Here is a 25418-nt window from a genome sequence, read left to right on the forward strand (position 1 = left end):
GGCACAAGGGATTTGAGAATCAGGAGAGTGAGAAATCAGCCTGAAATGGAGTTTCCCAAAATGGAGAGAATACATGTTTTATGGGCAGAGGGGGACAAAAAGAGTTCTATTGTAAAATCTATGTAGAAACACTGAGTAAACACCATGGAACAGATTCCCTGACACCATTGTACAGCCTTAGTTGTTCACCATAATTGTTAGTCTCCTAGAGAGGGGGACAATATGCAGTAGCCCCATTAAATCAGTCTTTTACAGAAACTTTTGGGAACTGTATTCTGAAGGATACACAATGAAAATGAAATACTATACTTAGATGTCTAGACCTGGTATCTGATGATTAGTGAATGTTTGGACTTATAGTAAGGGCTTGCACTTAAAGCCTAGTTCTCAGTGCCTAGAATGGTTTCTTTTCGATCTTTCAAATCTTGTCTCTCAGGTCTCATCTTAAATATCACTTATTCAAAGAGTTCTTCTTTGTCCACTTCATCTAAAGTAGCCAACTCTCTCCTCTTCTATCATATGCCCCCCCCATCATTATTACAACAGTATATTTCTTTGACTAAACTTATCACTAGCTGTAAATATTTTCTTTATTTACATGTTTGCTTTCTTCCTGCTTCATTAAACTGTAAGTTCCATGAGGGCTGAAGGCCTGTCCTATTCGTCTAGACTAGTTTAAGGCTGGGTTTCCAGAGGCTACTCAGTAGATACCAGTTGGGGGAATGGATAAAATGTAAGTATTATGCATTGGGATCTGAAGAACAGAAAATAAATCTGGGCTTACTTATATATTTGGAAACAATTAGGCATAAAGGTTGAATGTGAATCTACAGATGTGAATGGGCTTGTTCACAGAGAATGCACAGAAAGATAAGAGAAATGAGCCTAAGCCAGAAGAACCCTGATGTGGAAGTAACTATCATCCAAGATAGTCCACAATGATTCTCACTTCCCGGTATCTAAGCTGGTGTGAAGTCTCCTCCCAAACTGAATAAGGCTGATCTGTGTAACTAATAAGATATTTCAATTGTGGCAGAGTTTGACTTACAAGCCTAGATCACAAAAGACATTGTGGGTTCCTTCTTCCTGTCTCTTAGATCACTCACCCTAGAGCAAGTCAAATGCCATGACATAAAAACATTGAAGCCTTCCTATGAAGAGATCCACATGACCAGAAACTGGTGTCTCCTGACAATAGCCAGCACCAACTTGCCTAAACATGAATGAACCAATGGAAGCAAATCCCTGAGACAAGCTATCAAGTGACTGTAGCTCTGGCCAGCGTCTTGTTTACAATCTCATGAGAGATCCAACTGAGAAACACCCAACTAAGCCACTCCCAAATTTGTTTTAATAACTTATCCCAAAACTTAGTGTTTCAAGAAACAATATATTCTTAATAAAAAGTTTGTCCAGTAAAAGAATATCCCAAATTTATCTTATAAATTTAACAAAATTTCATACCGCATCTCTTTCAGCATTATCTTAGAGTAAATTATCCTCTACAATGTTGGCTTGTATTCTTGAAGAAAACAATTATGTTTTTTTTTAAAAAGCCAAATTTAGCAAAATCAGAAACCAGGCAGCCAATATTTAACAAATAGATGGCAAAAGAGGTACAATACATTAAACAACAATCTTTTAATGCAGGGCATTTAAGACTACAGAAACAGTTGTAGAAATAGAAAGGTATTTTATGCAATTTCATGAACAAAATTTTACATTTCAAATGATTAGTCTGGCTCGTTTCTCAGGAAAAAAAAGAATAAGAGCATCCCTTGTTGAGTGTCTGTTAAGTGTCAAGCTCTGAACTATGGGCTTTACATATGTTATCTCTTTTAATAACCCTGTGAAGTAAATATTATTGGCCCCATTTTGACTTGCCCAAGAGAGCTTCCTCGTCTCAGCTTCTCAGTCCTTTTTGGCTTATGTTTTTAAATTTGGGTTAGAGAATTGTCATTTGGAGAACATCGGGTTCAGACCAGGTGAATCTTCTTTTAAACCCCTCTTAGGAATGAAATACTCTCTTCAAAAGAAAAACATTAGATAATGAAGCAAGGAGTCCTTTGAGGGGGACAATAAAAACTTAGATTTTCAAGTGGAGCAGCTAAAGTTTTAAAATATACATAATTAGAATATATAAGGAATGAATAATATTGTGTTTGAGCTGGAAGAACCTGAGAGAACATTTATCCAAGCCCTCTTATTTTACACAGAAAAAGAAATGGGATACTTTAGCTCAGCATAGTCTGTCAAGACCACATGGTGGGTTAGTAGCCTAAGCAGAACTAGAAACAGCAAAGCTGGCCCTGTTAGAGCTACAACTGTGCTTGGCACTTAGTAGATGCTCAGTAAATTAAATTAGGCTATGATGCATCATCCTAAAACAAGTACAGTCCCCCCAATATTGAGTAAGAACTCCGAGCCTGCCCCTGGAAACCTGTTGTGTTCACTCTCTTTCTTTCCAAGCCATTAGCTTCAAGAGTTAAACTGTAGAACAGCACCTAGCTTTGGTGACACTGAAGAGAAGAGAGCTAGGAACGTTGCCATTTCCTTAGAGCATGCTCCAGTTATCTATTGTTGTATTAAAAATCACCTCAGGGTCGGGAGTGGTGGCTCACGCCTGTGATCCCAACACTTTGGGAGGCTGAGGTGGGTGGATCATTTGAGGTCAAGAATTCGGGACCAGCCTGACCAACATGGTGAAACCCCATCTCTACTGAAATACAAAAATTAGCCAGGCGTGGTGGCAGGTGCCTGTAATCCCAGCTACTTGGGAGGCTGAGGCAGGAGAATCACTTGAACCCAGGAGGCGGAGGTTGCAGTGGGCCGAGATCACACCACTGAACTCCAGCCTGGGCAATAGAGCGAGACTCTGTCTCCAAAAAAAAAAAAAAAATCACCTCAAAACTTAGTGGCTTAAAAAACAGTAATCATTTATTTTCCTTACAAATCTAAAATTTGGGTAGGGATCAACAGGAATCATTAATCTGTGTTCCACACAATGTCATCAAGGGCAACTCAACTGAGGGAGGGCTGGAGGACCTGCTTTCAAGATGACTCACTCACATGGCTGGCAAGTGGGAGCTGGCTATTAACTAGAAGTTCAACTAGAGCTATGTGCAGGTGCCCACGAGGGGTTTTGCACTGGCTGCTTAAGTTTCCTTGTGGCATGATAGCTGGGTTCCAAAAGCCATGATCCTAAGAGATAGGAAATAGAAGCTGCTAGCTTCTTAAAGCCCAAGCCAAAAATGGGCACAGTGGGACTTTCATTGTGTTCTATTAGTCAAACAGTCACAAGGCCCTAATTCAAGAAAAAGGGATAAAGATCCTACCTCCTAATGAAGGAGTATCAGAGAATCGATTGGTCATGTTTTAAAGCCATTACAAGGGTTTTTTTTTAACTGCAAATGATTCCATTTTGCTGATATGGTAAAGAATTGAACATTATTAGAGATAAGTCACAGATATCAAAATTATAATCTATTCAGAGATATTAACCCCTTCACCGTATACTAATCAGCTTAGATAGATGACAGTCCTACAATTAATGCTCAATCTTTGCCTCCGTTTACTCTTCCACATTAAGGGGATAATAATAAGCTCTCTTGTGGGGAACCAGAAGGCTTATTTATAACTATAAAAGCAGAATGTACTTATAATTACCTTAATACATACTTATTAATAATGAGTTATCTGTAAAATGTCATACACAAGTGAAAGGTATAATTATTATATGCTTAAATAATTTTGCAACATGGAGCCTTTGCAGTTTACTTGGACAACTATCTGTGCCTGAACTGCAGAAGCTTCCAATTAATTTTGCTGAACACAGTTAAATATTAATCCTATTTTTTAAAGGATAATTATTATACAATCCTCTTAAGTATTCAATTGAATTGACAAGAAAAAAAGATTTGTGGCTTTTAACGTTTAGAAAAGGAGCAATATCGGATGAATAGCACAGAATTTCAGATCTTCCTTGCAAATAAATCACATTTTCCAATATATTTCTAGGTCAATATGAAACATATTCATTCAGATTTCCCCACAACAGTCCTAGGAATTGAAGCGTATCCAACAGCAGACCCTTTCTAACAATATTTAGAAATAGGAGAATTGAGTTGCTTTTCTTGCTATAACAAACGGGAAATTTTCAAGTTTAACTAAGGTGACGTAAGTGAAGATCTTAAAACTAGTTCTGCTTATAAGGAGGAGCCAGTCAGCACCTTATTTAGTTTACAGGCACAGTAACCAGTTGGGATTTTCCCACATGGGTCCTAGGATTTAGGTAAAATGACTTTCTGTTAGGCAATTTAGACCACAGAAAGTAATAACTTCCTCAACTCAGCCACTTATGGAAAGATTGGTTAAATAAGATGAGATTTGTCCTAGCTAAAAATGGGACCTGCAGCTGGGAGGTTGGTTTCTCAGGGACCAGAAGAGAGGGAGCTTTATTACCCAGTTAAGCTTTCTTATTGCAAGAAAACAAAATGACTATAAAACATGAGTCATACTCAGCCAGCCAGTAGGCCTTATTTATGCATATGTATTTTATGCACATATGGTGATTTAAAAAGCAATGTTAGTTTCATTGTCATCCATTCACTTATTTCTGTATGTTACACATACTTCCTACGGAATTTTAAGTTTCTTATCTACAGAATTACTGGATTAATACAAATTTATTTTTAAGGACTTCTCAGAGTACATTTGGGGTCAAGCTTTTCTAAGCCAACTAAAAGATGACACTGTCTACGCTAAATCAGACTCTGTGGGAGAGAGAATCCAAGTGGATGATGAATACAGTCACCAGAAGCATGGCCCCTACCATCCCATAAGACTATAGCTTCCACACTGGACTTTTACCTGACCAACTAACACCTTCTCTGTCAAGTTTCTTGCCATCCTTTATTCACTAACACTTAGGAGATGGTGAAATGCTGAGAAGGACTCTTAAGAAATGAAATGCAAGAAGTTAAAACCCAGAGGTGAATATAGACTACAAATTATAAATACACATGCAAAAAAGTTTATGTAAGTTAGAGCAAAAAGAAAGATGGGAGAGGGGTGGGCATTCTGAACACAAAGAGGGGATAACCACTTTAATCTAAATATAATACAAGGCCAAGCCTGAATGATCTTAGTTACCCAGAAAGTTTCAACAAAACTGGCCTAGGCTTCTAACAGCCAGGGCTTTGATTGTGACAATCTGCTCGGTACAAATGACCAAAATGGAAAGCCATGATCATGGTTTGTTATATAAAACATTTCCCTTCATTTGCTAATGTCAAAATATTCTGTCACTTGTTAAATTACAAATTATGAGCCAATTTTTAAGCATGCCCTCACCGAGGTTTAGAGAATTAGAGTAGTTGTGAAGGAATTAAAAAACATGCATTGACTATAGATTTCACCAAAATCCATAAAACTGAAGGGTTTTCTTTTTAATAGCTTCCCTAGCAAACCACATACTGTGCTCACTGAAGCAAAAAGTATAAAGAAATGACTGAGCAATATTAAAAGGTGGAGATCCAGATCCTTTTCTCTATAGTGTTTTAATGTGAAAATAAAAGGTACCGGGTAACCCTTGGCTCCTCCAGCCGGGACACCAGCGCCATGTCCTTCCTCCTGCTGCCAGAACAAAGAGTCACCGGAGAGCCCATGCCCTCCCCATAGGAAGAAAAAATTTTAAGGTAAAACTTCCAACCAGATTTTCCAATCTCACATTTTCAAAGAAAGCAGTCTGCTTGTCTGCAAGAAAGTTTGGTGAAGCAGATTTTGTTTCACATTTGGACTAAAGATAATACTGCTTCCATCCATTCAGGTTGCATGGAGATGGTTGTTCTTTTCAACAAGATGTTTTGTTTACAGTCCAATATATTCAAATATTTAAAAGTCTAGACTAGACTTTGAATAAAGAATGATCCTGCAAAATATCCTGAATTCCCTGGAATTCTTGGACTCACACTAAGACATCCAAACACACCCATCACTGGGCATATGGCAAAGTGTATAGAGTCAACACTATAGTAGGGACTTACAAACAATAACTTCACAATCACCCAATATCTGTACGAAGTATAACTGGTATCAATAGAAAATACAATATTTTCTTACATTTCAGGTTCAAAATTCTCCTGGTAGAAATACTATTTCCCTTACTCCCCTGTGCCGTCCTTCCCCTCCACCACCATGACTAACAGGTAAAAAAGAGGACCCATGGCCACCTGCAGCCTGTAAATTTTATGTTATCTATTTGGTGGATTTATCCGGTTTGTTAACAACAGATATACTTAAATACATTCCAATACGCCTCACATTAACATATCCCTTTTTTTCTTGTCTACACTTTATCTCTATACAAAACAAAATGTTTTCCCCCCAAGCACAGTTGAAAACTATCACCGATCACGTGTTATACAGGTGCCTGTGCATTCTCTCTCTCTTTCAGGTATCTTTATACAAAGACTTTTCTAATCACAACACAAGTTATTTTTAAACTGTCTTTTTCCTCAGGCAAAGAGAATGATTCCTTAGCAATGGAATACACATAACATCTACAAACAGTAGGAAGATGTAACTTAAAATGAAAAGTAGCTTTCCTCAATGCTCAAATGGCATCCGTGGAATTTTCAGAGTTCAAGAGCTGGAGTTGCCAATGAATAATAGAGAGAAGTCCGAGGGTATGTACAAGAAAAGTAAGATAAGATGGACAGTTTTATTCCTGTCGATCTTAAATACAGTTCCATGCAGCTCTTAGAAGTGTCTGCCTGGGTCAGATGGTCAGGGTGCTCTAAAATCCTCACAGGTTTTCCTTTTCTTTTCTTCTTTTCATCAATATGAGAATATTTCTCCTTTCACATGCTATTAAAGGATCTTCTGCTATTGAACTATTTCTTACAGCATGTTCTTTCTTTGTTCAATTGGATTCCTTTTAATATCTGACAAAGTGATAGCCTCACTTTATTTATATAATAAAGACACACTATGGAATCAGATTTCCTGTATCGGAGTCTCAGTTCCAACATTTGTTAGTTGTATGATCTCGGGCAAGTCACTCAAATTCTTTGTGCCTCAGTTTCCTCATAATGGAAATATTAAGAGAACTTCAGAGGGTTGCTGAAAAGATTCCATTTTAAAAGGTAGGCAAATCATGTAATAAGGTATGTTGTACTCAGTAAACGCTCCATAGATACTGACAAATAACTAAAAATCCTTTTTTTTTTTTTTTTTTTGGTGGGGGGACAGAGTCTCACTCTGTTGCCAGGCTGGAGTGCAGTGGCACGATCTCGGCTCACTGCAACCTCCGCCTTCCAGGTTCAAGTGATTCTCCTGCCTTAGCCTCCGAGTAGCTGGGACTACAGGCGTGCACCACCACGCCCCGCTAATATTTGCATTTTTAGTAGAGATGGTGTTTCACCATGTTGGCCAGGATGGTTTCCATCTCTTTTGTGATGTGCCTGCCTTGGGCTCCCAAAGTACTGGGATTTTGGCACCCGGCCAAAAATCATTTTTTAAAACTGAGTGGAGTTTTTTTGCTGATGCTGCTTTCTTAATTATATTGCTTACGTATCCTTTCTAATCTTATATCTTTTAGACTTCTGTCTAGTTTTCTTTAGTACTTATCTTAATTTAATTCACCTACATCACTTTAGTATTCAATTACTTAAAATAATAACACTTACCTATGGTTTCATCTCAGAACTGTAGCTCTCGTATTTGCAACAGGAAAAAAGCTGGACCAACAGCACACTAATGGCTTTTTGTGAACCCATCAGAAAGCTAAAGCCGAAGGATAATAGTCTTCCTGAAATCTGGAGAGATGTGGGGTACCTATGTAAAAATTAGAGGGCTGTGGTGGACACGGGAATCATAAAATCAGCCAGTAGTTTTGCTGAAATACTTTTCTAGTAGTGCCATGGGTGATTTGAAAATAGTCTTGGTCCTCTTCTTCATTCCCTTGCACACTCTGTCTCCTCTTCTCCATGGCTCTGAAGGAAGAAAGGAAAGGAGAGAAACATTAAGGAAGTCCTGGGCTAGATAAAGATAAACTGCTAAGTAAGCACTGATAATAAAGTTTGATCCCTCCAAATCAGACCTAATACTCGAACTTAGGCATCGTTAATCTAGCATTTTAAATCACTTTCATGGCAAAACCACCAACAGAACCAAAGACAAGTATGCAAAAGTAATCAAAAAGCATTTACCGCTACCTGCTTTATCCAACCCCCTGAAGAGTCCTCATGTGACACCACAATAATCCAAACCGCTACCCCATCTATACTTTCTTTCTCAAAATATACCTCTCTATCCTTCATCTTCCCAATCGTAACTACCAAAATTTCCCTTTCCCTGGTGGCTGCGAATCTCAATAAGGGAAATAATTATTGCCTGTTGTTAAAGTGTATTTTGGATGATGAAATAATCTGTGTAACAAACCCCCATGACACGCATTTACCTATGTAACAAACCTGCACGTCCTGCACATGTACCTATGAACTTAAAAGTTTTTAAAAAAGGAAAAAAAATTCAAATGTATTCTTAGTTATAAATTACACACAGAATTAAGGCTTCCCAATTAGGAGAACATCCAGGTCTCTCTGACCACTTCATCAAAGAAGTGTTCTTCTTCCAAGATTTTCTGTCAACAACCACATTCATAGATCAAGCTATGTTTACCATGGTGGAGCAAATCACTACTATTCCTGCACCATCACCACCAAAATGTTTTTATTTATTTTTTTATTTGAAAAACACAAAAAAGTAAAAATTACCCATAATCCCTTGGTTCTATAATTAAGTACGAAATAAAAGCCTCTCCCCATCTAATCCAATACCCATCATTGTTAAGACTTCAAAGTGTAGCCTTCCCAACTTTTGCTATATTTGTACAACTAAGTCTATATTTATCTATATGTAGAAATATATAAAATATAAATATTTGGATCTTTACAATAATACATTTATCCTTACATTTATTTACTTGCATTTATTTTCATATTGGTCTGAAACCTTATTTTTTACTTAATATATCATGTATATATTACCTTGCTCTTATTTACAAACCTATTCTCAAAAGAGCACTTACAATTGTGTCTAGAACATAGTAAGCACTCAATAAATCTTAGTTATTATTTTCATTATTATTTCCTCCTTTTTCTAATATATGCATACTGTTCCACTTTATGGATACACTTTTCCCTTACTGAGAGGTATTTAACTTGCTTCTAATTTTTTGCTTTTATAAACAGTGCTGCAATGAGTTTCCCTCTTCTTTCTAGGTGACAGATTTCAAAAACTTGGGTGGCTAGTTAAAATATATAAACACTAAAAATTTTAAAATATATGCCAAGGCATTACCCACAAAGGCTTATACCATTCTACACTTTACTAACAGTGTCTAGGAATGCCCATTTCCCCCATCACCATCAGCACTGAGAGCATCTTTCCCTAGTTCGTTGGCTTTGTGTGTACATGCACATGTGTGTGAGCCTTCACATGAATGATCTGTTCACACCTTTACTCATTTTCCTAATGGACTGTAGTTCCTCTTACTATTTTATGAAATCTCTCTGCATACTAGTTATATAACTCTTTGCCTAACTTGTGTAATACAAATATTCCTCTCAGAATGTCATTTGGTTTGAATATTTTAGGTTAGTTTCTTTCCCGTGCACATATTTTAAATATATGCATACTCGAATGTTTTTTTTCACTGTGGATTTTTAAATTACATTTTGCTTTAGTTGACAATAATTGTATGCATTTATGTGGTACAATTTGATATTCTGATATATGTTTCCATTATGAATGATTAAATCAAGCAAATTCCATCACCTCATATACTTACCAATTTTTTTGTGGTGAGAAGATATAAAATATAATCTTTAAGCCATTTCAAAATATACAATGCATTGTAATTAATTATAGTCACCATTCCATGCAACAGATTACTACATCTTTTTCCTACACTCTAACTAAAATGTTGTACCCTTGAATCAACAGCTCCCATTTCCCCAACCACCTCCAAACTTTGGTAATCACCATTCTACTCTCAACTGCTCTGAGTTCAACTTTTTTAGATTCCACATATAAATGAGATCATGTGGCACTGGTCTTTCTGTGCCTGGCTTATTTCACTTAGCATAATGTCCTTCAAGTTCATCCATGTTGCTGCAAATGACAGAATTCCCTTCTTTTTTAAGGCTGAATGATAATCCATTGTGTGTGTGTGTGTGTGTGTGTGTGTGTGTGTATAACATTTTCTTTATCCATTCATCTGTTGTTGGACACTTAGGTTGCTTTCATATTTAGCTATTATGAATAAAGCTACAATGAACATGGAAGTGCAGATATTTCTTCAACACACTAATGTCAATTCCTTTGGATATACACCCAGAAATTAGATTGCTAAATCATATGGTAATTCTATTTTTAGTTTTTTAAGGAACCAACATACTTTTTTTCCCTAATGGCTGTATTAATTTACATTCCCAGCAACAATGTAGAAGGGTACCCTTTCCTCCACATTCTCTCCAACACTTGTTATCTTTTATCTTTTTGGTAATAGCCATACCAACAGGTGGGAGGTGATAGCTCCCTTTGGTTTGATTTTCATTTCCCTGACAATCAATGATGCTGAGAGTTTTTTCATATATCTGTTGGTCATTTGTATCTTCTTTTGAGAAATGCCTATTTAGGTCCTTTGCCGCTTTTTTCAATTGGGTTGTTTTCTTGCTATTGAGTTGAGTTCCTTATATATTTTGGATATCAGCCCCTTATCCGATGTTTGATTTGCAAATGTTTTCTCCCAATCTATGGATTATCTCTTCACTCCATTAACTGTTTCCTTGGCTATGCAGAAGTTTTTAGTTTGATGTAATCACATTTTTTTATCTTTGCTGTTGTTGTCTGTGCTTTTGAGGTCATACTGAAGAAATCCCCCAGACCATGTCATGGACTTTTCTCCATGTTTTCTTCTGGTAATTTTACAGTTTACATCTTATGTTTAGTCTTTAATTCATTTTGAGTTGATTTTTTATATGGCATGAGATCTATTTCATTCTTCTGAATGTGGATATCCAATGTTTCCATCACAATTTATTGCAGAGACTGTCCTTTCTCCATGTGTATTCTTGGCACCATTGTTGAAAATCAATTTACTGTAAATGCATTAGTTTATTTCTAGGCTTTCTATTCTGCTCATTGCTGGATGTGTCTTTTTATTCCAATATCATGCTGCTTTGATAACTATAGCTTTGTAATAGGTTTTGATGTCAGGTAGTTTGATGCATCTAGTTTTGGCTTTTTGCTCAAAACTGCTTTGGCTACTCAGGGTTTTTTGTGGCTCCATATACATTTTAAGATTATTTTTCTAGATCTGTGAAAAATGACATTGCAGTTTTGACAGGCATTACATTAACTCCATAGATCGCTTTCAGTGGTGTGGGCATTTTAATATTAATTCTTCCCACCAATAAACACAGAATATTTCTCTATTTATTTGTATAACTTTTAATTCCTTAATGTTTTATAGTTTTTAGTGTACAGATCTTTCACCTCCTTGATTAAATTTATTGTTAGCTTTTTTTTATGCTACTGTGAATGGGACTGATTTCTTAATTTCCTTTTCAGATAGCTCATTGTTACTAAAGAAATGCTACCGATTTTTGTGTATTGATTTTGTACTCTGAGACTTTATTGAATTTATTTATCAGTTCCAACAGTTTTTGGTGGAGTCTTCAGGGTTTTCTATGCATAAGATCACGTCATAAGCTAACAAACAATTTCACTTGTCCCTTTCCTATTTGGATGCCTTTTCTTTTTCTTGTGTAATTGCTCTGGACAAGGACTATATTGAATAGAAATGGTATGAGTGAACATCCTCATATTATTTCTGATATGAGAGAGAAAGCTTTCAACTCTTCACTACTGAGTATGATGTTGGTACGGGCTTTTTATATATGACCTTTATTATGAGTTGAGGTGCATTCTTTCTGTGCCTAATTTTTTTGAGAGCTTTAATCATAAAAGGATGTTGAATTTTGTCAAATGCTTTTTCTGCATCTGTTGAGATGATCATATGGTTTTGTCCTTCATTCTGTTAATGTGATATATCACAGTTCTTGACTTGCTTATGTTGAACCATCCTTGTGCATCCCAGGAATAAATCCCACTTGATAATGGTGAATGATTCACTATAGATTCACATTATCCTGGCTTGCTTAGAAAGGGTATGATATTTTCAGGTTTCTCAACAGCATCAGGGTCATCTACAGTGGGAGAAGCTATGTTTTGACAGAAAATAAAACAGTAATTTGAGATCACACATAGTTGGCTCTCTTCTAAGAACTTTATATTAAGTAATGAAGCAGTTATGTAGTAATAACCCACATGCACTTCTATACCAACCAGAGATTAAATCCATGAATACCACAGACACTAATACATTTATGAAGTTAAGGCACAAGAATCCCTTAAACACGGGAGGCAGAGGTTGCAGTGAGCCAAGATTGTGCCACTGCACTACAGCCTAGGTGACAGAGTGAGACTCTGTATCAAAAAAAAAAAAAAAGCGGATTAAAAGAGCAAATCATAAATGAAACAATATGCCATGTATGGGAGTTTTTGACAGTCACTAATGTTGTTCACAAATATCTCTGACTTTTCTCTACTCCTGGCAATGATAGGATGGCAATTCCCTCCCCTCAATGGCATCATATGTGGCTATGTGAATTGCTCTGATCAAGGATATATGACCAGAAATGATATCTGCCAAAGACTTATGAGCTGCTACAAGACTCTCCATGCTCTCCTTTTCCCTCTGCCACAGTGAGAGGCAATACCCTAAGTGGTGGGCTGCTCCCAGAACCTACACCCAGCAGTGAGGATAACACAGAGAAAGCCTCCAGCAGAACCACAATGATATGCATCATAAGCAAGAAAGAAATTTTTGATGTTTTAAGACATCGATACTTGGAGATTGTTACTGCAAAAATCTCAGCATCCTGACTGATATAAATACAGAGTAATTTATTCATAAATATTTATTGAGCACATTCTTCGTGTCAGGCACTATGCTAAGTGGTACGAATATAATAATGTTTAAAAATCAATCCCTGACCTTAGGCATTTACAAGCTAGTGGGTAGGACAGGGAAGTGATAAAATATACAATTGTAATTAGTGTGATAAGTGTGTTAAAGTGCTGTAATTCGGACAAGCACTTACTGCAAAGGAGCCTTAAGAATGAGTTCCTCAAGGAGGTTACTTCTAAATTGAGAATCACAGAACAAATAATTTTTTGCCCAAAATAACTGATCTCTCAATTAGGCCAAAGTACATAAAATATAGTGCTGTTTTAGATACTCTATAAATAAAGTGATAATAAATAATCAAAATATACTCTTCAGCTGGTCCAAATTCAAGAGACCCTACAGAGAACTGCCAAGTGTACTAGTCTGCTACAGCTCCCATGACATAGCATCACAGCCTGGGCAGCTTAAACAGCAGAAACGTATTTCCTCTGGTTTTGGAGGCTAGAAGTCCAAGATCAAGATATCAGCTACATTAGTTTTTCCTGAGGGCTTGTCTCCTTGGCTTATCGATGGCCATCTTCTCCTGTCTAGAAGACCATCTTCACATGGTCTTCCCTCTGTGTACGTCTGTGTCCTCATTTCCTCTTCTCATTAGGACACCAGTCATATTGGATTAGTGCCCACCCTGATGGTCTCATTTAACCTCAATTGCCTCTTTAAAGATGGGGTCTCAAAATACAGTCACATTCTGAGGTAGAGGGAGTTACGAATTCAACATACAATTTGGGGACAGAATTCAGTCTCCAGGACCAAAGCTTGTCACCAACTGAATGCAGGATGCAAAGGGGGAAAGGAGCACCAAATCACAGCAAAGCTGAAGCCCTGAGATCTTGTAAAGATGGTGAGTCTGGGTCGTCAGAAAGGGTGCCTATTTGGTAAGGAAGACAAACTGAACCCTATTTTCAAGCCACAAAACCTCAGTTGGGAGTAGGACATTCCACTAGCAATATCCTGAAGGCAAATCAAGAGAGGATGCACAGGTAGAGTGAAATATCCTAAATTTGAAGTCCACTTATTTTATAACTAATCAAGACAAGTTAATTATCCCAAGAAAAATAGTCTTAGACACTTAGAATATAGTGTATATATTTTCTTGAGCTGCAAACAAATATCGTAGTTGAAGAACCAAAATCAAGTTATGATAAACAACTAGCCAGATACAAATAATATATGTATTGTTTACAATAAGAAGAAAGTAAACGAGTGATCCTAGAAATCAAAAGAGCAGTTTTGAAGCCACAGTGACAATTATTTTACAATAACTACGAATTCCAATGTGTAAATTTTACATGGAAATGATACCTAAACTGAGTAAATAATACTGTCAAATAAACTGAACAGAGAAACAAAAGAATATTTTCCTGAATATAAAAATCCTACCACATTTCAAAAGCAATATAAAAACAGATATCTAATCTATAAAGTGTTGGCGAATAATAACTCCAATGAAAATGCATTAGATGGCTTGACATAACTTATTAATAAAGCCCTTCATGTGCTACAAATAGCCATTATTTATAATATTTTCATGAATATCCCTGTAACTAGGAGGAAGCTTCTTGTTTAAAATGATAATAAATCTGAAATGAGTGCTACCTCATTCTTCTTCAAGTAGGAATCTATAAAAAAAATCATAAAGAAAAGATTGTATATTTTGCTTTAAGATCCTAGAATTATTAAGTTGAAGGGCAGATTATAATTGAATTGAGCACAGACAACTTTAACCTTAGTAAAGCTTTCTTCTTGGCTAGAGTTAGGGCAGAACACAGATACAGTTTATATTAAAAGATCAATTTCTTTGAGTTATATGCCATTGCCTCCTGTATACTGGATAACATGATATTTAAGAAAATTCCAAGATAAACAAAATCCACAAGAAGAGAAGAAAAATTGTGTGGTGAAGAAAGTATTAAATTAGAAGTCAGGTAATCTGAATTCAAGCCCAGTCCCTCCACCATTTACTCTCTATGATCAGTATAATCCATCATCCTTAGACAGACTCTTTACTTCTACAAAGGGGATTTTAGAAAACTACCACACAGAGTTACAGTGAAGTCTAAATAATATAATGAATGTTAAAATATTTTGAAAACTTTCAGTTTTAATGACACAAGATATCAGGTATTAATTGTTCAAAATTACTGACAATCTGAACACCATAAAAGATGGGTTGTCATGGTTAATACAACAGACAAGAATACTGCCTGACATTCCAGTTGCAGATGTTCCAATACCACACACAATTCAGAGCAAGGTACAATTCAGAGCAAGGTACACAAAGCCCATTGAAATTCTGAAATTTCCATAACCAAATTCTATAGTAGACTGTGCTCCTAGCTATAGAAAAGCTCGTATTATTAGACAGATATTGACCAGAAAACATTTAAATATTGATAATTAAACCCAAACTGTGAGTTGGGTCATCCAAGGCTACAATATTTTTTAAATCTCTATTCAACTAATTAATTAAATGAATTGCCTCAGAGTTCTCTTTGCTATGAAGTGTTTCTCAAAAGGTAATATGCTTATGAATCACCTGGGGATCTTTTAAAAACACAGATTCAGATTCAATAGGTCTGGGGTAATGCCTAACATTCTACATTCCTAACAAGCTTCCAGATAATGGTAAAAACTGCTGCTCTATAAAGACATAGTTTTAGAGGAATGATCAAGACACAATCTCATTCAAAGAAACTGATATTTATTGATTAATGTTAAGGTTATAGGGATAAATGTAGGTGTTTAACCATTTGTGCCCTCAAAAATATTCAAGGAAGGATATTAGTCTATCTTTAAGACAAAAAACTCTCAGCCTTCAAACAAGACTCTGTTTAGCACCTGAAGAGATCCAGAGTTAATATAAGAAACGTTTTCCTTACTTCTGTGCCCAAATGCAGCAACGTGGGGTAGCCCTTAACTAACCCTTGAATATAAATTAGGCTCTGACCAGCAACTTCACTGTCCATGCTCCACAGATAGAGTATATTGATCTTCTTTCAGTCAACAGCAAAGTGCCCTTTTATCAGACACTGGCTATCCATCTAAATGGGAAATTATCTGTCTGATGATTCCTGTCCAAAACCCAGTGCAGACAACTGCTATTCTACAGGGAAAATCTAAGTAGATTTCAAATTTCGTTTAGTAATAAACCCTCTTGTCAAATAAAATTCTGCACTCAACTCTAATACATAAAATAGTGTTTTATTAATATAAGTTTAGTTCACATTTAAATAAAATGACATTGTTCAGATGGACTCCCCAAATCTTTAAATTAGTGGTTATAGTTGTCAGCTGTAGCCACACCAGACTTACCATCCAATCTGTCTTCGTATTTTGTTGGTGTGGCAAATATTAAGATAATCCTAAATCACACAAGAAATTATTCTCAAATAATAGCAGCTGTCATACTGCATCCTCAGAATTCTCATCACTAAAACAGAGATGTCAGTAACATATTTTATAACAGTTGTTTTTTTAAAGTGGTTTAAAATATTGTTTAAAAAATATTTAAACCATGTGGTACATATACACCATGGAGTACTATGCAGCCCAAAAAAGAATGAAACCTGATCCTTTGCAGCCACATGGATGTACCTGGTGGTCATTATCCTAAGCAAACCAATGTGGAAACAGAAAGCCAAACACTGCTTGTTCTCTTATAAGTGGGAGCTAAACACTGGGTACACATGGACATAAAGATGGGAAAAACAGACAGTGAGGACTACAAGAGGGGGAAGGGTGGGGGGGACAAAGGCTTAAAAATTACCTACTCAGTATCATGCTCACTAGCTGCGTGATGGGTTCAATTGTACTCCAAACTTCAGCATCACACAACATACTCTTTTAACAAACCTGCACATGTACCCCCTGAATCTAAAAGTTGAAAAAAATAAATGAATAAATGAATTAAAACAAATTTAAAGCAAATTAAAATTAAACATTTGTAGAGACCCTCTTTTGTCCTGCCATCTATAGAACCCAGTTTGAAACGCTAATCTAAAAGATATCATAACTTCCTCCCTGTAGTTACCTTAGTTGGTGTTACCCTGTATTAAGCCACTTCATCAGATAGCTACACACTTGGAACATATTATTCTGTAGAACACCATTTATATAACAAAGATTTAGCTTTCTACTTTCCAAATTAAACAAAGGATAACAAGAAATACTATATGTAAAACATATTTTTACAAAACTTACAGTAATAACATGGCCAACCCAAGCTACAAGACGACTGGAAAATGTAGTCTCTAGTTGGGAGGTCTGATGGCTGCTAAAACTCAAGGAGTTCTATTTCTAAATGAAGAAAACAACAAAAATGACTATTTGAAGACAATTAACAATCTCTACCATGAGGTTATATGTTTTCCCCAAAAATTCTCCATTTGTCCCAAAAAATGGCATTTACACCTGTCTTAACTAAATAAAGATCTAATGCAGGATCCTGCATTGTTGTGATCCCTTAAGGTTGAATATTTATGTTGGCATAATAGTCACCTCGACTGGTGATGAATGAATGTTTTTCTCACTTTGGTTTTTATATTGATGCATAACAGATGTACATATTTTCAGGGTACCTGTGATATTTTGATACATTCGTATGTGTAAAGATCAAATCAGGGTAATTGGGATACCCAACACCATAAATATTTATCTTTTCTTTGTGCGAAGAACATTCAAATCATTCTCTTCCAGCTATTTTGAAATGTATAATAGATTATTGTTAACTACAGTTAGCCCACGAATCTATCTAACACTAGGTCTTATTTCTTCCATCTAACTGTATGTTTGTACTCATTAATCAATCTCTCTTTATCCCCACTCCTCCTCCTTATCCTTCCCAGCCTCTAGTAACCATCAATCACTTTAGCTTGCTTTTTTTTATTTCTAATATAATTATGGACTCAATATTTTCACATATTTGATATGTTTTAATATACTACAATCATTATTTTTTGAGGCTCAAATTTAATGCTCATATTAAAATAACTGACCAGCAGGAATCCCTTTCACCTGGTTCCTGTGTCCTTTGTTAAAATCGTGGTAAAATAACATAACATAAATTTTGCCATTTTGGCCAGGTGGGGTGGCTCATGCCTGTAAACCCCAGCACTTTGGGAGGCAGAAGTGGTCGCATGATTTGAAGTCAGGAGTTGAAGACCAACCTGGCCAACATGGTGAAACACTATCTCTACTAAAAATATAAAAATTAGCTGGGCATGGTGACACACGCCTGTAATCCCAGCTGAGGCTGAGGCAGGAGAATCGCTTGAACCTGGGAGGCGGAGGTTGCAGCGAGCCAAGATCGCGCCACTGCACTCCAGTCTGGACGACAGAGCAAGACTCTGTCTCAAAACAAACAAAAACAACGCCATTTTAACCATTTTTAAGTGTACAATTAAGTGGCATTAAGTACATTCATGCTGATGTGCTGCCATGACTACTATTCAACTCCAGAACTTTGTGTCCTTTTAAGTCAACCTCATTATTCCTTGAAAGATTCCCTGCATATGAGATGTTGAACATTTACCTTTCACCTTCTTTACCAGAGTTTTCAAATCATCTGTTTCTCTAAGAAGCCCTGATTTATTTTAATGAGTAATGGTATTGGACATTATATCAGTCATATTGTCACAATAATGCAATAAAACAAATTACACAATTTCAGCAGCATGAAATGATAAGCATCTAATGCTAACACATTTAGAGTCACCTAGGAGTAGACCAAGTGGTTCTGCTGATGTTGGCTCAACGCTTTCATATATTTTGGTGTTAGATGACTGTCTGGCAACTTAGAATAGCTTTGGCTGGTACAGATGAGGAGACTCAATTTAGCTCCATTTTTTTTTAACATCCCACTGACTAGCCTGAGTATGTTCTCATGGTTGAGGCACAAGACCAAGCAAGTCCAATTTCCCAATTGCTCTATTTTATTGTGGTAAAAACATGAATATAAAAGTCACCATTTCAACCATTCCAAAGTGTACAACTGACCGGCATTTAGTAATACCATAATGTCAGACAATCATTACTACTATCTCTAGTTCCAGGACATCTTCATCACTGCAAAAAGAAATCTCATACCCATTAAGCAGTAATTCCTCATTTTCTGCTCTCCCTCAGTCACTGGTATTTTTTTTTCTTTTTCTTTCTCTCTTTTTTTTCACACTAACAAAAAAAAGGTCTTGCTCTGTCACCAGGCTGGAGTGCAGTGGCACAATCTTGGCTCACTGCAGCCTCAATCTCCAGGGCTCAAGCAATTCTCCTGTCTCAACCTCCTGAGCAGCTGGGACTACAGGAATGGACCAACACACCCAGCTAATTTTTGTATTTTAATAGGGATGGGGTTTTGCCACGTTGCCCAGGCTGGTCTCGAACTCCTGGGCTCAAGCGATCCACCTGCTTTGGCCTCCCGAAGTTCTGGGATTACAGGTGTAAGCCACTGTGCCTAGCCACTCCCTGGTAATTAACTAACCTGCTTTCTGTCTCTATTTTGGCTATCCTGGATATCTTGTGTAAATGGAACCATGAAATACGTGGCCTTTTGTATCTGGCTTCTTTTACTTGACGTAATGTCTTCAATGCTCAGCCATGTTGTAGCATGTATCAGTACTTCATTCCTTTTAATGGCTGAATAATATTCTGTCTTATAGAAGATACCCATTTTATTTATCCGTTCATCAGTTGATGGACATTTGGACTGTTTCCATCTTTTGGCTGTTATGAATAGTACTTCTATGAACATTTGTGTACAAGTTTTTTACATCTGTTTTCAATTCTTTCAGTTATATATACCTAGAAGTCATATGGTAATTCTACGTTTAACATTTTAAACATCTGACAAACTGTTTTCCAAGCAGCCACATGGTTTTACATTCACACTTACATTCACACTAGCAATGTGTGGTGTGAAGTGGTATCTTATGCTTTTGATGTGCATTTTCCTAATGACTTATGATGTTGAGGATTTTTTCACATGCTCATGTGCCGTTTGTATAACTTTATTGGAAAAATCTCTACCAAGTCCTTTGCCCATTTTTTAATTGGGTTATTTGTCTTTTTGTTAAGTTGTAAAAAATGTTTATATCTTAGATTGAAAGTCTTTTATCATATACATGATTTGCAAATATTTTCTTCCATTTGGTAGTTTGTCTTTTCAGTCTCTTGATAGAATCCTTTAGTGCACAAAACTTTTTAAATTTGATGAAATCCAATATACCTTTTTTCATTGCTTGTGCTTCTGCTATCATATCTCAGAAACCATTGCCCCCACCCCCAGAATTACAAATCACAGATCTCATGAAGGATGTGTCTCTAGAATATGCTAGAATTGCACTTGCTGTTTCTCTCAAGAGGTAGGGTCGATTTCCATCACCTTGAAACTGGGTAACTTGCTTTGACCAATAAAATATGTTAAAAAATGATGCTGTACTAGCTTGCAGCTTTACTCTCAAAAAATACTACCAGAAGAGAAAGGCCACATGGAGGATAACTGAGTGACCTCAACCAACAGTCAACACTGCAGTCCCAGACATGAGACAGGTGCAGATGATCTTGCATGCTAGACCATCTGCCAAGTGAACAAACCTACCTAAGGAACCCCAGCCAACACAACATGCAGCAGAAGAACCACCCAGAAGCCTCATAGAATCACATGAAATAAAAAACCATTGTTATTTTAAGCAGTGTAGATGAAATATTAGTAAGATCTACCAGTGATCTTAGATTAAATGAATGCACCATCCATTTACATGTTGACAGAAGTTCTAAAAAGGGAAAGTTATGAGATTCCTAAAGAAATGGCAAATATTCCTTGATGTTTTGACTTTCTGGAGTCCTATATGCAAAAGCAGGGAAAAATACGCACACAAAAGTTTTCCCAATACTCTATTTGGCTCATTTAAAATTACTCAAATTTACTTTTTTTTTTTTTTTTTTTTTTTGAGACGGAGTCTCGCTCTGTCGCCCAGGCTGGAGTGCAGTGGCGCAATCTCGGCTCACTGCAAGCTCCGCCTCCCGGGTTCACGCCATTCTCCTGCCTCCAAATTTACTTTTATTCATTTTACTAAAATTACTTCACATATACTCAAAATTATTTTTAAAAATTAATTACAAACAACAAACTTCTCTCAAAATGAAAAAGGGTTTTTAGATATAACTTGGAACTGAGTTAAAAGTGCAATCAAAAATGAAATTCACAGATGCCAGAGATTTAAATCGATTAGAGAAGCTGTGGCTTTATGAAAGTTCCTTTAAGAGACTTCTCCAAGGCATATAATGATAAAAGTTAATAGAAATGTCCAACATGGTTTTCAAAAAGAGCATTATTTAAAACCATTAGTATTAAACTTTAAAGCTCTATAGTACCAAGTTATTCTGACCTATGTGAAGCAATCTAAAAATATGAATGCACCTAAAGAATGTCAAAAATTATAGCTAGGAAGTCTTCCAAAGACCAAAAAAAAAAGGGGGGGTGGGGGGTGGAGTGGGCATTATAAGATTCCTCAACAGAATTTTATTTGAAAGTTAACGTCACTTCAAAATCACTTCTCTGCATGACTGAAAAGTGAAAAGGCTGCACTTCATGTTAATATTCTTCAAAGCTTTGTTTTAAATTCTATTTGTCTGTGCTAAGAAAGACAATTAATGCTAAGCCACAGTAAAGTGTTACGTTCCAATTGTACAGATCTGTAACTTGCAACGTGTCAGAGGGAAAGAGAAAAAGGGCTATTGAAATCTAATGAAAAACTGCAGGGCTTAATAGAAATAGAGTTTTTCAAAATGTTATCGGTAAGCCCACAAACTAAAAGGTCCCTGTAGAGACTTTTGTTTCGTTCTTAAATTACTTTTAAACTCTAGACTTGAGAAGAAATAGAATCAAACCCCGAACTTTCAAACTTTTATAAAATATCAGTGAATATCTTCATATAGCATCCCTCAAGGATTCCTCATTCTATATATTGTATTTTCAAAAAGTCAAGTAAACAACAAGCACTGTCTTTAAAATAGCTTAAAAGAAAGCAAGTGTGCACTACTGCTTCCTGGTACAGGGTTATCTATTAACTTCCTGTGCCAGAAACCACCTCAAAGATCTTCAGAAAAGAAAACCAAGAGGTTACTATATGCCTCAATATCACCTATTATTGTCAGGTTTCTTCTGTAACAACTCTCTTTAAATCAAAAGAAAAACACAAAGCCAAAAAACATTAAAACTACTTAATATAATTTCAGTTTCTTCAACAGCTTTATCAGCAAGCAATTAAATACAATGTGAGTTATTTTTAATAAGAAATATTGAAAAGTGTAATGAAATGTTTAAATGAAAAATATTAAAGTATATCAAAATATTGCCCCAGAAATTTTGAATAGACTGAAGTAGTATGCAATCTTCAAAATATACAATCTTTGCTCTTGTGGCTGTGGTAGAAATGATGCCACACCCGTTTTTTCCATCCATTATTAGATGTCAAAAATATCATAAATCCACTGAACGAAGCACTTTCCTAAACAAAGAAGGAAAAAAATTCCTATATTCAAATTAAAAGGACATTTATTATAAAATACTAATGGATGAAATTTTTTTTTCTATATTAGCCAGTGTAAAAAGAAATATGAAACCCAAGGTTGGGGGCCAAAGAGCCCATACTGGCTAATGTTCATTCCTTGGGCAGTTTGGAATAATAGAAGGAGCACAGCCTTTGGAGGCACTAAGTCTGGGCTCAAATCTTGGCTCTGCTACTTAATGACCATGTGACCTGGGACAAGAACACTTAGCCTCCCTGGGCATCAGTCTCTTCATCTCTAAAATGAGGCAATACTACCACCAGTTTCAGTAGGTTCTTAGGATTATTATAAAAATGGCTATAATATTACTATAGTAATTTATTTAATTTACTTTAATTCCTATAATAATTAAAGGATCAAACTAAAATACAGGACAGGACATCAATGACATAATATTTGGAAGGTAGGTGATCAGAATTAAATTGTTCTAAAGCCTTTGTATCATTTGGAGAAAAGGTTAAGATATTTAGATTTCGTTAAGCATGTATGGTAAAATTTCAAGAGTTTTCACACTGATTGAGGGAAAAAATAAGAAAATAAATTAACAAATAAAAAATGCATTCAATAAAAAGAAGAAAAACAACTAAAATATTTAAAAGTAAAACACAGCAAAATTTGGATAAAAGCCACAAGTTCATATATTTCATTGTTCACAATGGTGTACGTAGTTTAGATGTGCCATGTAAAAAAACAAAAAGAGATGAATTCGATATCAAAAAAAAATCAGCTTTGTGCCTCAGGCACATATATGCAAAAGGAAAGTGAGGTTAGTGATAGACTTTAGGACAAAAAGGATCATTAGAGATGAAATAATTACACAGTGGTAAAGTTTTTATTTACTTATAAGATTTAAGAATTCCAAGTTTATATGTAATTCATCTAATAGCCTCAAAATGTACAAAGCAAAAATTAAATAGAGTTACAATAGCCAGAATAGGTTCTGAGTGACTGCGGAGTTGCCACATGGTCAGATTACATTTCTGGACAGAAAACATATAAGTTAACAATTTTAAATACAATAAGTATATAGTAGTTCAACAAAATAAACATTTTTAAACACTTAAAATAAGCTAGGTGGACTCAGATGCTGGAGATACAGTGATAAAAAGTTAGCTTCTATAGGAGTTCATGATCTATCTTGAACACATGTAATACATTATAATATGATAAGGAAAGCATAGTAATAAAAGTACGCTCACATTGTTATAGGATTAAGAAATGAGTTGACTTTGTCTAAATCAAATATTTCCAATAATTTTGTCAGGATAAAACCTTTCATGATCCAGTTCTCCCTCTTACATTTCTATGTTATTTCCTGCAAAGTTTTTATCAACTCAAATGCCTAAGTATAGGTGAAGAGCAAAGATAACTTTGATCTGGATTAGAAGTTCTCAAACCACTGTTTAAGCGTGTTCTATAAAAAATTTTAAATTTTTTGTTTATATTTAGATAAAAATCTAAAGGAATTAACATAAACATATTTTCAATAATCTATGACCATCTTGTAATTTAGTGTCACTGGGTAAATTATTCCCAAGTGAGGACCAAATTCATATCCTATATTCATGAAAGATTCACAATAGTTCAAATAGAGAAAAATCACAGAATAACTGAATACTCATACCCTACAAGGTAGAGTAATAATGCAGAACTCAAAAATGCACACTAATAGCACCATGTTAATGTTTTAAGAAATTGCTTCATTTAGCAAAGCAGCATCATTGATTGCTAATATGAATGGTATTAGTGTCACAGATTTTTGTATTTTTATTGTTAATTTATCCTGGTTTCACAGTTTCCTAGATCCTACAACAAAGGAGTGCAAACCTAGTTTGATATTAGCATATTTCTGCATTACATTCTTAATAAAAATACTACTTCAACACTGAGGATGTCCATGAACATTTTGGAAAGTGTCTATACATTGTTTAAATTGGAAAATACACATGTGAGATGTAATATTAAGCAGCTTTCTAAAGGACAAGTTTGTGATTTGTATCAGTTCACAGAAATGCACATTTGAAATAACACTAAAAATAACAGAAATATTATTTCATCATCCCGTGGTCGTCTAATGAGTGCTTGTGTGACAAAGGGTTAGTGTTATTAATAAAATAAGAGCTCTTATAAATTAGCAAGAAAAATAAATATCAAGTAAGAAGACTCAGCAAATTATACAAAGAATATGAAAGAAGAAATACATATAACCAAAAACATATAACAAATCTCAACGTCCTTACTAATCAAAGAAGTAAAAACTCCAACAATAAAATAATCATTTTTCATCAAATACTCTATAAATGATTTTCGGTACTTTTTAATGACAATTTCCTATGTTGTCAAGATTTCATGGAAATGGACCTACATTCCTTGTTTTGTGGGTGAGGAAACTGCAGGATACAAATACACAAGCTTTATGGTATTAGCAATATATGTGAAAAAACCTTAAAGCACATATCCTTTGATCCAAGAAGACTATGTATATAGAATCTTCCCTGGTCGGGCTCAGTGGCTCATGCCCGTAATCCTAGCACTTTGGGAGCCCAAGGCAGGCGGATCACCTGAGGTCAGGAGTTCAAGACCAGCCTGGCGAACATGGTGAAACCCCAACTCTACTAAAATACAAAAAAAATAGTTGGGTGTGGTGGCGGGTGCCTGTAATCCCAGCTACTCGGGAGAGTGAGGCAGGAGAATCACTTGAATCTGGGAGGCAGAGGTTGCAGTGAGCCGAGACCGCACCATTGCACTCCAGCCT

General features: G+C 35.8%; 1 long non-coding RNA gene across 1 annotated transcript in view; it reads right to left on the reverse strand.

Annotated features, from left to right (window-relative positions):
- The window catches only part of LOC134731403 (uncharacterized), a 503756-nt gene that overhangs the window by 354900 nt on the left and 123438 nt on the right, over window positions 1–25418 (reverse strand). The window contains exon 2 of the long non-coding RNA XR_010113622.1: window positions 7689–7994. This is a non-coding gene — a long non-coding RNA (uncharacterized lncRNA). The remainder of the gene's footprint in view (window positions 1–7688; window positions 7995–25418) is intronic.

The sequence above is a fragment of the Symphalangus syndactylus genome, chromosome 9 (genome assembly GCF_028878055.3).
Source record: "Symphalangus syndactylus isolate Jambi chromosome 9, NHGRI_mSymSyn1-v2.1_pri, whole genome shotgun sequence".
NCBI classification, from domain to species: domain Eukaryota; kingdom Metazoa; phylum Chordata; class Mammalia; order Primates; family Hylobatidae; genus Symphalangus; species Symphalangus syndactylus.